At 49.0% G+C, this 12,355-nt stretch overlaps 1 long non-coding RNA gene across 1 annotated transcript; it reads right to left on the reverse strand.

Annotated features, from left to right (window-relative positions):
- Positions 1–1,886: 1,886 nt before the first annotated feature.
- On the reverse strand, positions 1,887–4,623 carry LOC145720477 (uncharacterized). The gene is made up of 2 exons (XR_014143408.1): positions 3,758–4,623; positions 1,887–3,545 (listed from the first exon to the last, which is right to left on the reverse strand). It is a non-coding gene; the product is annotated as an uncharacterized LOC145720477 (long non-coding RNA).
- Positions 4,624–12,355: the final 7,732 nt, after the last annotated feature.

Genomic DNA, 12,355 nt, shown 5'->3' on the forward strand with positions numbered 1-12,355 from the left:
CCACTCAGGTCCCTTCCCATAGAGACGAACTGAGGGCGGTTCACCTCCCCCCCGCCACCACCAGGACCCTGAAGTTGTCTGAGGCAAAGTCTACTTTTTCCCCAAAACAATTCTTTTCTCCTTCATTTGTATTATTAATTTAGAAAGCCCAACACGAGCCCCAAGTACTGTGCCCCCTCTGCAGATCGGTCTCCCTCTCACCAGGAGCCCGGGCCTGCCATCCTCCTCCTCCTTCTCCTCTCCTTTTATCCTGGTGGCCCACTGATTGGAAAAGAGCGCCCCCCCTCTTCCTCCCAGCCCCACAATTGTCACCACCAATTAGTGCATTGTTAGGACACACAATGGTGTTACTGTAGCCAGTGGAATGGGAGGCCTTTGTGCTTCTCCAGCCGGCCGTGGGGGCAGTCAAGTTTCATTTAGAGACTTAAAACACCACGCCAGAAGAAAAATGCTATCAGAAAAGCAAAAAGAATAGAGGGAAGGTGGTGGGGAAGGGGAAAAAAGCACCAAAAAAAAAAAGAGAGAGAAAGAAAAAAAGGACAGAAGGAGAAGGTGAAGTTGGAGATGAAGGCAGAAGGAAAAGAAGGGTGGGCAGCAAGCAAATGTTGAAAAGAGAAGGGAAAAAAATCTGCTATTCAGGAGTTAGCCCGAACTCATGAAAAGACCCAAGTGGTTGCTACACACTGAAGTCCCCCCCCCGCCCCGAGAACACAAAAAGGGGCTCGGGCTTAACAGTAATTAGTGGCCTGATTGTGCTTGGAACACTGTGTGTCTTTAGAGGATTTTTCCAACTTTCCTATTTTTTTTCTAGTCCTCACAAATAAAGGGGGCGGGAGGAGAAAAGCAGGGGCTAGGGGAGGGAAGGGCCTGCAAGCCGTGTCCCCCCACCAGCAGCCTGGGGTGGGGGCAGCTTAGCCTTTCTTCTTTGACAGGTAAATTGGATTTTATTCCCTGAAGCTTGTAACTAATTACAGAGAGTATTTTTCTGTAAGAACGTGACATATGGGTATGTTTTAGAGTCACTGTTTTATTTGTTTCAAGTACCTTTCAAGCAGCCTAGCCCTTTTTGCAGCCAGGAAGATGCCCCCAGAGGCCCAGCCCTTCCATCCAGGGCCCACGGGCCATGGACTTTTCCTGTCAGTCAAACTTGTATGTCCAGAGCCTTTCCTGCTTGTAAAATTCATAACCCAGTTTAAAGCCAGGACCAACCTGGAAAAGCAGCCTTCACTCCTGAGCTGGTATCCACTCTGAGCATTGATCAGACTGCTCTGGGGCTGATCAAACAACCTCCCCATGTTTTTCCTCCCTCTCTTCCCCCTCACTGATCCCTAAAACCATCGGAAGTGTTCTGTGCTTCCAAGAGCTGAGGGACAAGGAAAGTTCTTTGAGACAAAGAAGCCCCAAAGTTCAGCTGGTCTCCCGGATGCCCAAGTTCATTCACGTTCATTTTCATATTCTCTCTCTTCCTCCCTCGCCCTCTCTCTCCCTCTCATCTCCCACCTATCCCACACCACATTTTCTAGAAAGTGCAAAGACTCACCAAGTTGGACTTGCCAGGGAACTAGGATATTCACGTGTTGCTCCTTTTTAACAGTTTTCTTGGAACAACGAAGCCAGAGGCAGTCAACTCACAACTCATACCTACTTCACTCTGCTACTCGTGTTTTTTATTTCCCTTCAAAGGCATTAAAGGGGAAGCCTATTTAATGTGGATCTCTGGATCAGACCAGACTCCTATTATTTTACAAATAAGCTAATGGAGACCATGCAAGGTTTCAATAAAATCACCTCCCACCTTAGAAACGAAGCCCTCGGAATTTACCCAGGACTGTCTAACCATTATGCCTCCTCTTTTTGTCTTTTCTATGTTTGAAGTTGAAGCAAAAAAAAAAAATGGGGGGCTGTTCCCAGACATTCACTTGGGACGGGAGGGATAGTGGGGTGATGTCCGGGAACGCGAAGACCAGAGTTCTAATCCACATCCCCAAAGAGTGGAGTGGCCAGGGGCAGGTGGCTGTAGACCTGGGCCCGCTCACTGTGTGTGTGTGTGTGTGGAGGGGCCACTAAGCTGGCCCTCAGGCACTGTGACAAATGTGGTGAGGGCTAGAAGAGAGATCCTATCAAGAGGGAGGGGTGCTGGCACATGGCCCGCCCTGGCACTGGACACACACTGGCTTCCTTCCCCGCCGTCTGCTAGTCAGGGGGAGCTGCCCGAGGTGCGCTCGCGCTGGTTCTTCCTTCCTCCCTCCCTGCTGGGCCGTGGGGCCTGTTCCGGGCTCTGCGTGGATGCCTTGGCTACCCCCCCTTCCCAAAAGGGCACATCCTGATTCAGTCAGGAAATGAAAAGTGAAACTCTGGTGGTGGCCCATGTCATGTCAGGTCAGGAAATGCAAGTCCCAGGGAGGCTTGAACCCAGGAGGATGGAGCCTCCTAAGGGCTGTGCTTCTAGGGCAGAGAGGGGGCCGGTTCAGGTCCCCCAGACCTGGGGGCGGGCAGGCAGCGTAAGGTGCACCCTGAAAGGGTTCTGGGTGAGGGGCTGGTGGCACTCGCCCTCCACCCTCAGCCTTGTGCTCTGGGAGGGGTAACGGGACCCAAAGATGCCGGAACCTGCCAAGGAGGAGGCACAAGAGAGGTCAGGGGAGGACAGCCACTCGGACGTCGAGCCCGAAGACTGTGAGTTCCAGAGTTCATGTCCACACCGCACACCCCACACGCTGTCCAGTCAGGGTCCCATCAGCAAGTCGCCCAGCTCACCGCCTATGTAGCTCTCAGGTCCCATCTCTTCCGTGTCCCTCTGTCACCTCTCCTGTCCTTAGCCCCTCTTCCCAGGCCATTTCAGTCCATGTAAATTATGAGACAACAGAAATGTGTCAGGATTTCCCACGCTCATTTGAGTGGCCTTGAATGAAGTGCTGTATGTAAGAAATACATGTTGATTGAAAGTATCATTAAGTTTTCACCCCAGTGGGGCGCCTGGGTGGCTCAGTCGTTAAGCGTCTGCTTTCGGCTCAGGTCATGATCCCAGGGTCCTGGGATTGAGCCCCGTGTCAGGCTCCCTGCTCGGCGGGGAGTCTGCTTCTCCCTTTCCCTCTCCCTCTTCCTCTCCCTCTGCTTGTGCTCTCTCTCTCTCAAATAAATAAATAAAATTTTAAAAAAAGTTTTCACCCCGTGACCACACCCGTGCTGGGGATAGCCTCACGTGGGCCCCTCAGGACCACAGTGCAGGTCACCCCCTCTGGGACCAGTAAGGTGGCCTCTGGTAAGCAGCTTGCCTTAGAGTACCGCCATCCAATCGGACTTGCTGCGATGACAGGAGTGTCCCGTGGCCACGCGGTCCGGTATGGACACCACCGGCACTTGAAATGTCATAGCTCATGCAACTAACAATAGGAATGGTGGATCTTATTTCATTTCAAATAGTATAAATTCCAGTAGCCACTTGTGGCTAGAAGCTCCCACCTTGGACAACAGAGCCTTCCGTGACGTTACTGATCCTTGCCGTGGCCAAGGAGAGGCCTGCTCAGAAGGACATCTGGGCAGGGCGCCTGGGTGGCTCAGTTGGTTAAGCGACTGCCTTCGGCTCAGGTCATGATCCTGGAGTCCCTGGATCGAGTCCCGCATCGGGCTCCCTGCTCGGCAGGGAGCCTGCTTCTGCCTCTGACCCTCCCCCCTCTCATGTGCTCTCTCTCTCTCATTCTCTCTGTCTCAAATAAAAAAAAAAAAAATCTTTAAAAAGAAGGACATCTGGGCAAATGACAAGCCTTTGAGCACCTCCTAAGGAAGAAGATTTCCGATGAAAGGGGAAACAGTCTTTTCCGTCTCCCTCGATGGAAAGCACCAACTTCTCTCTACGCACGTTCTGCTGACAACCACGATGAGGGGCTCCCTGGTGTAGCCACATGTGGTCTTACCTCGAAATGAGAAAAAGTCCACACCTCGCTGTGGTGGGGAATATCTGGCGGAGTCAAGGGATTCTGCGATGACAAGAGGATGAGTCTACATTCCTTTCCTCCAAAGGTGTCAAAGGGTTCCTGTTAACAGTAGTTATGGCTCTCCCCAGAGCCATAGGTCGCAGTCGGAGTGTGACCGGGTGAGGGGCGGGGCTTCCATCTTCAGGGAGCATTGTCTCTTTCAGCGAGGACTCTGTAAATGATACAGGTAACAGTAGATCACCCGGGGACAATTTCAAAGATGAGAGCAGCTGGGTGAGTAGAAATCACAGCAGATCTAGGTGGCGGGGAATCAGGACGGCGCAGGCGAATCACAGACGAGTGAGCCCCGCAGCATCTTGGTATTTAAAATGATCCACACACTTGCGAGAAAAGACAAAACCCCTGTAGGATTTGAATGATAATTCCAAATGCTATTTGAAATTGTCATCCAAAGGATAGATTAATTTTTCATGCCTCCAAGGAAAATGGGGGTCCTCTTCTCACCTTTGCTGCCACCACCCCCCAGGTTCCCTAGGGGCACTTCCTATTTAATAGGCCCTGGAGAAGGCAAGTCTAGAAAATGAGCTACACTTAAGACCAGAAGTTAGGATGAGCACGAGGGAAAGGAGAGCTGGAACTTTGGTGGGGGGGGGCTCCCCTTAAAGTTCAGCTGATTACATTTACCAACAGGTACATGGCATTCTTTCTGGAAATACAAAATTCAATTTGAGAGGTTCTTCCTCATCTTTCTTCTCCTCTCTGAGAACAGTTGTTCATACCACTTATTCTCAGCTGACACTAAGGTCTCAGAGACTCTGAAACGGTTGTCCACTAAAAATACACTTTATCAGGCAATACCTGGGTTCAGTGCCGTATTTGAAAAGAGCCTCTGGCCCTGGAGATGTCACTGTTTGTCTGGTGTGACAAGAAACAAAGTTCAGAGAGCAATACGAGAACAAATACATGCCTGTACTAAGTTGGGAGTTGCGAACGCCCTCCGTGGTCAGGGTTCAAAAGGCAGAGACCTCTAAGGGCTACAGTTGGAAGGCAGGGTCATCCCGCAGATGAGCAGAGCCGTTCCCCAGGGATGCCAAGTTGCAGCATTCATGCTGCACCCTGGAGTCCCCTCCAGCCCCAGGACCCCGCAGCTCCTCAGGGAAGCAGTCTCAGGAGGGGGAGGGGCTTGGCCAGGGAAGCTGTGGCCCTCTGAGGTTCAGGGTTACAGTCACCCCAACCTGCATCCCCCAGCCAGCCATGGGGCACAAGCAAACCTTCCTGCTCCCCTTCCACGCACGTCCCCCCGGCCAGGTCATCCACTCTTGGCCATGGTTCCTGGTAGGGACCCTGGTCCAGTCTTGGGGTACCAGGGGCACAGATGAGAAAATGGGTAAGATCTCAGAGCCTGCCACCAAAGGGACAGGGATGAATTCCCAGCTCTACTATTTACCACGAGCTGTGTGACCTCCAGCTGGTGACTTAGCCTTCCTGAGCCCCCCGATCTGTGTCAAATGTGCATGGTCATGGTTCCCCTGCAGGATTATGTTGAAGATTAAATACCAGATGCACAGTGTTCAACAAATTATTTGGTACGTATTAAGCCTATACTAATCTTTCCTGGAGAAGAGGCAGGAGGACTGAGTGAAGAACTACAGTTCCTTTCCCGCGCTTTTCTAGTCTACGGGTTATTTGATCACTAACTATCCTCATTTTAACAAAGCCCACTGCAGGACCGTTTCCCTGAAGTGCTTTTCAAACAACAGAAACCTGAATGATCTATGATTTTCATAGCAATTTGGATTAATTTTTTTTTTTCCTGAGGCTGGTAGAACAGGTTAAACTTAAGGAGAGCTGTGCTAGGAGGTATCATGAAGGATTTAATTTAGCTTCTGGATTGGACAGATCACAGTGAATCCTTAAAAAGAAACTAATGAAACCACGTGCTGTCCAAAAGTAATTCAGTCATTTGGTAAACATTTACAGAGCACCTTCCATGAGGCAGGCCCTACGCTGCGTCCAGATGGCCGCCTGTGTGTTCTTATCTTTAGAATAATAAAAATTCTCATCAATAAATAGTTCTCAAATAATCAGAGATAAGGACAAGTGCTCGGATCTGGAATGATGTAGAAAGATGTTTTTAGGGACGCCTGGGTGGCTCAGTCGGTTAAGCAGCTGCCTTCGGCTCAGGTCATGATCCCAGGGTCCTGGGAATGAGCCCCACATCAGGCTCCCTGCTCAGCGGGGAGCCTGCTTCTCCCTCTGCCTGCCGCTCTCCCTGCTTGTGCTCTGTCTCTCTCTGACAAATAAATAAATAAGATCTTTAAAAAAAAAAAGTTGTTTTTAAATGTGAATAATTTCCCAGGTGTATAACAGATAAAAGAATGAATATCTAAATTATATAAATTATATCTAAGATCCCATTAAAAAATCATATCAGTGGGCAGTTTATAGAAAAGTGAATTTAAATTGCCAGTAAACACAGGAAAGATACAATGGAATAGGATTTGTTACTTAGAAGGAACAAGTGAGCATAGGATTGCATATGATCCAGCAATTCCACATGTGGGTACCAACCCCAAAGAAATGATAGCGAGGACTCCAACAGATCTTTGCACGCCCATGTTCACAGCAGCATCATTCACAATAGTCAAAAGGTGGGAACGATTGATAGAAGAGAGAAAAACAAAATGTGGTATATACATATGAGGGACTGCAAGCCTTAAAAAGGAAGGAAATTCTGACATATGCTACCACAGGGATGATCCTTGAAGACATGATGCTAAGTGCAATAAACCGACCCAAGAAGACAAATACCACATGATCCCACTTATAGGAGGACCTGGAGCGGTCAAATTCAGGGAGACAAAGTAGAATAGTGGTTCCCGGGGCAGGGGGGTTGCAGGGGGAAAAGGTGGAGCCACTGTTTTGTGAGTACAGAATCCAGGGAGGGAAAATGAAAGAGTTCTGGAGATGGAGGGGTGGTGATTGAATGTGAATGTGCTTGATGTCACTGAACTGGACACCTAAAAATGGCTAAAATGGCCAATTTTATGTTATGGATATTTAACCACAATAAAAAAAGTTATTTCCAAACTTGGATTCAAAAATCACTATCATTCTAGGGGCGCCTGGCTAGCTCAGTCAGTGGAGTGTGAGACTCTTGATCTCAGGGTTGTAGGTTCGAGCTCCACGTTGGGTGTAGAAATTACTTAAAAAAAGAAAATCTTTAGGGGCACCTGGGTGGTTCAGTCGGTTAAGCGTCCAACTCCTAATTTCGGCTCAGGTCATAATCTCTGGGTGGTGAGATCGAGCCCTGAGTCGGGCTTCACACCCGGCATGGAGCCTGCTTAAGATTGTCTCTCTGCCCCTCCTCACCTGCTGTCTCTCTCAAAAAAAAAAATTATGCCTTAAAAACACCCTTCTTTCTCCTCCCATCATTGAATTTCTTCAGTGTGCCTTTACTATTAAAAATGCAGGGGGGCACCTGTTGGCTTAGTCGGTTAAGTGTCTGCCTTCGGCTCAGGTCATGATCCCAGAGTCCTGGGATTGAGCCCCACATGGGGCTCCCTGCTCAGTGGGGAATCTGCTTCTCCGTCTCCCCTGCCCCTGCTCGTGCTCGTGCTCTCTCTCTTTCTTTCTCATTCACTCTCTCTTAAATAAATAAATAAAATCTTAAAAAAAAAAATGCAGGGCACCTGGGTGGCTCAGTTGGTTAAACATCCAACTCTTGATTTCAGTTCAGGTCATGATCTCACGGTTGTGAGATCGAGCCCCCCATAGGGCTTGACCTCACGGTTGTGAAATCGAGCCCCCCATAGGGCTCCGTGCTGGTCCTGGAGCCTGCTTAAGATTCTCTCCCTCTCTCTCTCCTCTCCCCACCACTCGTGCTGTTTCTCTCTATATATAATGAATAAATCTTTTAAAAAAATGCAAAAAAAATTTTAAAAATAATGAGGTAGGCAAAGAAAGAAGTCTACGATAAATCATGACGTGAAAAGCCTTGCTGTACACAATACCTTTCCATTTATGTTAAGAAAAAGAAATACATTGTATGTGCACAAGCCAAGGAAAGGTCTCCAAGGAAATACCCTACACTGGTCACAGAACTTGCTTCTGAGGAGAATGGGGGTGGGGGAAGTAAATGGGAACCCCTTGTGATTTACTTTTATCATGGAATAATTTTAAAATAGGTCCATAACTCCCCAGTATCAGGGGAGGAAGGCTGGGGTTTCCTCCCAGTAGGCTTGGCAAAGTGGGCCCAGGACTGCCGCCATGTCTGACCAGAACAACATGCTACAAAGTGGAGGACCGGCGCACACACGCCCAGAATAGAAGGAAACCTTTCAGATTGCGAATATTATAAACAGTTGTCTGTAAAAATAAAAACATACCGGGGCGCCTGGGTGGCTCAGTCGTTAAGCGTCTGCCTTCGGCTCAGGTCATGATCCCGGGGTCCTGGGATCGAGCCCCGCATTGGGCTCCCTGCTCAGTTCAAAGCCTGCTTCTCCCTCTCCCACTCCCCCTGCTTGTGTTCCCTCTCTCGCTGTGTCTCTCTGTCAAAGAAATAAATAAAATCTTTAAAAAAATAAAATAAAATAAAATAAAAACATACCTGTGAAGTCGAGTTTCAGTTTCCAGTGTGGGAAATAGGGCCACCGCAGTTCGGCTTGGGAGGTAACAGCTCAGCATTGAGCCAGAAATACAGAGTCGAAAGACACCACAGGTTATTGGTGTGAGGTAGGCAAACGATTTTACCTCTTCCACATCTGTTTCCTCATCTGTAAAATGGGTACAAGAAGAATACAGATGGGGGTGGTTGTGAGGATTATAAAGCATCTGGCATATCCAAACACCCAGTAAATACCATGAATATAAAATAACAAAGTACTCATTTCTTTAAAAGGGTACCTGGAGTTTGGCTTTTCAAAAACCAAACCAAAGCTATTTCTCTCCTTTGTGCAGAGCCTGACATCCAGAAAGCATTCAGTACATAGGACCCCGGGCCTTCCCCTCTGGATCCGTGGTTCTCAAAGGTCAGTGAACGTCCACATGGTCTGAGGAGCTTGTTAGAAATACAGATGCCCAGAGTCCATCCCCAGAAACTGTGATTCACTTGGCTTGGAGTGTGGCCCTGGAAACTGCATTCTACCTCCAGTGCCCTATAGAGTGCACTTAAGAAATCCTGTTCTTGTTCGAAGAGTGATAGTTGAAAAAAATGAGGCAAAGTTCAAATGTCCTCCCTGCCCCCAAAAACGTTCTCTTCCCCGCCTCCCAGCCCCCCCGTTCTGCTTCCGCTTCCCGTCTGCAAGAAAATGGTCACTCCTCTCCTTCCTTCTCCAGAGTTTTGGGGAGTGCAGTTTCTAGAAAAAAATGTGCTTGCTGTTTCTTGACAAAACCTCAACAGGACTGTTTTTTAAAAAGAAGAGAGGGGAGGGAAGAAAAGTAGGAAAGGAAGGAAAAAAAAAAAGGAAAGGACAGCTTCCGGGAGGTGGGGTGGGTGGGAGAGTACCAGGAAGCAGAGGATTTGGGAGGCATTTGGCATAAACCAAAAAGACTAAAAATCCTCAAAAATCCCGTCTAATGGACAGACAGACAGACCTTTTCTATCCTCTGGGACAAAATCCAAAGAGTTTTCCAGTTGGAGAAATAGCGGAAATGAGAGACAGAGAAAAAAATGGGCTAGAGGAAAGGAGGGGTGGAGAGCAGGGGACGGGGGTGGGGGGGGTGTGTGCAAACCGACCAGTGTGCACAGTAACTTGGATGTAAGTTCAGTTTTTCAGTACCTTTTACATAGAAAATAAAAACTCACCTAATGGGTTTTTTTTGGGGGGGGTGGTTTCCTGCCGCTCTGCAAACACCAACTAATGAATTCATCTGCCCAGGACAGCCCCTCCAGAGGGAGGTAAACAGTTACAGGCTCTTAGGCCCTATCTGCTAAGTAAACCAGAGCTACAATGGGCTAGAAGTTAGGCAGCTCGCTTGGTGAGAGGCTGCATATAGTTAATTAATTGCATCACGTCTGTAGCTGATAAAGCAGGTCTCGAGGGGGGCTATTTTCAAGTCACACAGCTTTAGGTGGAAGTTGAAAATTGAAATAGTCGCTCCTCTTGAGAGGGTTGAGATTTCAGGATCAAACCTTATTAACAGGAGGGCTTCAAATGAAGGGATGGGGTTGGTGAGAGAAACCCCGAGGAGCTGGGCTTGGCAGGAGGAGGACCAGCACGAGCGGCTGCCTCAGGTCAGGAGCCCACGCAGCCATTAACCTGGATTTTTAATTCAAAAGACACTAAAAACACGTGTACCAATGCGATGCGGTGAAGACATCCGAGAGAACCCATCTGTCTCGTGCAGCCATGACCCCTCCCGGTCAGACCTACACTCCCTGTGTCTAGTGTGTCTATTAATTCTTTAAACTTTTTGTTAGAGAAAATTTCACCCGTATGTATGACTCCCCACCCCATCCATGTGTCACCCAGCCTCAGGGATCATCAACTCAAGGTGAATCTTGTTTCATTTAAACCAGCCTTGGCCTCAGGGTCACCTTGGGGGTTTGTTAACACTGCATTCCCGAGTCAGTAGGTCTGGAGTGGGACCTGAGATTTTGCATTTTCCCCGGTGCTGCTGGTCCTGCTGGTCAGGGAACCACATTTTGAAAACCACTAGTCTATAAGTGCACTCGCTTTTTTTAATTAAAACTAATCTCGCATAGCATGTCATTTCATCTGAAATACTCAGTGCTCTAAAAAATGATGCCATTATCACACCTAAAAAATCAGGATAATTCATGGATATCATCAACTATGTAGTAAGGGCTCAAATGTCCAAATGCCTCATACATGTCATCATTTTTTTACAGTTTATTTTAATCAGAATCCAAATAAAGTACATATCGTGATTGTGGGATATTATGTCTTTAAGTCTTTTCATCTTTAACCATTAGTCCTCCTTCAGCTCTTTTAATTCCTTGCAATCAACGTGTTGAAAACTGTTTATTATTTTTTAAGAGGTAGAGCAGCATAGTGGTGAGCTCTGCGGGGGCCAGCTGCATGCTTGTGACCTTGCTGAGTTAGTCACCCCCTCTTAGCGCAGGGACGCTGGTGAATGTTTAACCACCAGCTCTCGAGGGAGGAGGGGCCGTGGGGGAAATACAAGCCCCGATTTGTACATTTGCCCATTTCGGTGGCGTCAACACCCCCGCCGTGGCCGATTTCAAGTGACCAACATGCTGTCAGGAAACGGAGGGCCTGGACCTGTGGGGGGTAGCACCCTGCGCCACAGGATGTCCGCCAAACGGACACAACCGACGTGAATAACCCCAAAGCATAGACACCAATGAAACATACGAAAATAATTAGCAAGTGAGGACTTTCGAGTATTTATTACCTTTGTTTTAAATATAATTTATGTAATTATAGGTTTATTTCATTTTTAACGATGGCCATGTTTACCCACTCGCTTGCCAAATTCCTGGAGGTTTAACCAGCAGTGCGGGCTCCTGCACACGCGGTCCCTCCGTCTCTCCGCCGGGAATGGGACGCATAAGGGCACTAAGGCTCCGTGGCCGGGACACGGGGCGGCCACGCGCGGGGCACACAGCGAAGACTCAGTGCGCATGCGCGGTCTAGGGGCCGTCCACGGGAGTTACTCGCTGCTGTGGCTGGGCCTGGAAAGCAAACCCCGTGGGGGCTTGTGTCACATGCAGGGGACATTCAGAGTTTTCAGAGTTCCAGGGGGAAGAAGCAGCCAGAAGGGTGTGAGCTCCAGAGGTAGCCCTCGGGCCTGGCTTGATCACCACACAGATTCCAAGGGCCCAGAAGAAATGCAGTTTAGGTAAACGGACTCAGGCCCTCTGTGCTCCACCCTTCCACTTCACGCGGCCACTTAATCTGTTTGCTAAAACCAAGACCCTTCTTTGGAGGTAGATCGGGTTACTGGCAAGGTGATTATTGCTTCTAATGGTCTGCAAACAGGTTCTCAACTGTTAACCCCTCCAGCCTCTGGGGACCGGGGGACAAGCCAGGCCGGGCAGAGGCAGACTCAGGCACAGGTTGCTCAGGAGGTTGAGGGATGCCAAAAGAACGAGGCTGGAGTCAGGACCGGGTGCCGTCCTGGCAAAGGCGTTGGAGCTCAAGTCCAGGCTGAGCACAAGGCACCTGCCTTAGTTCCCCGCATGGCCTGTGACTCCCTCCGGACTCCCTCCGCTCCCAGGAGGTCCTGAGCATAACCCGGGGCTGGGGAATTCCTCGGGCGCCGGCACTGTGCACAGAATAAGCCAATAAAGAAGGCAAGCTCAAGGGGCACGATGAGTTCTTGGCCCCCCACTTCCCAGCAGTGTGAGCTTGGGCAAGTTATTTAACTTCTCTGAGCCTCAGTTTCCTTATGTATTCCACGGGGTAACAATGATTTCCACCTGTGGGGTTGGGGGG

This window comes from Leptonychotes weddellii, chromosome 3 (assembly GCF_054177405.1).
Source record: "Leptonychotes weddellii isolate Sample4059 chromosome 3, ASM5417740v2, whole genome shotgun sequence".
NCBI lineage: Eukaryota > Metazoa > Chordata > Mammalia > Carnivora > Phocidae > Leptonychotes > Leptonychotes weddellii.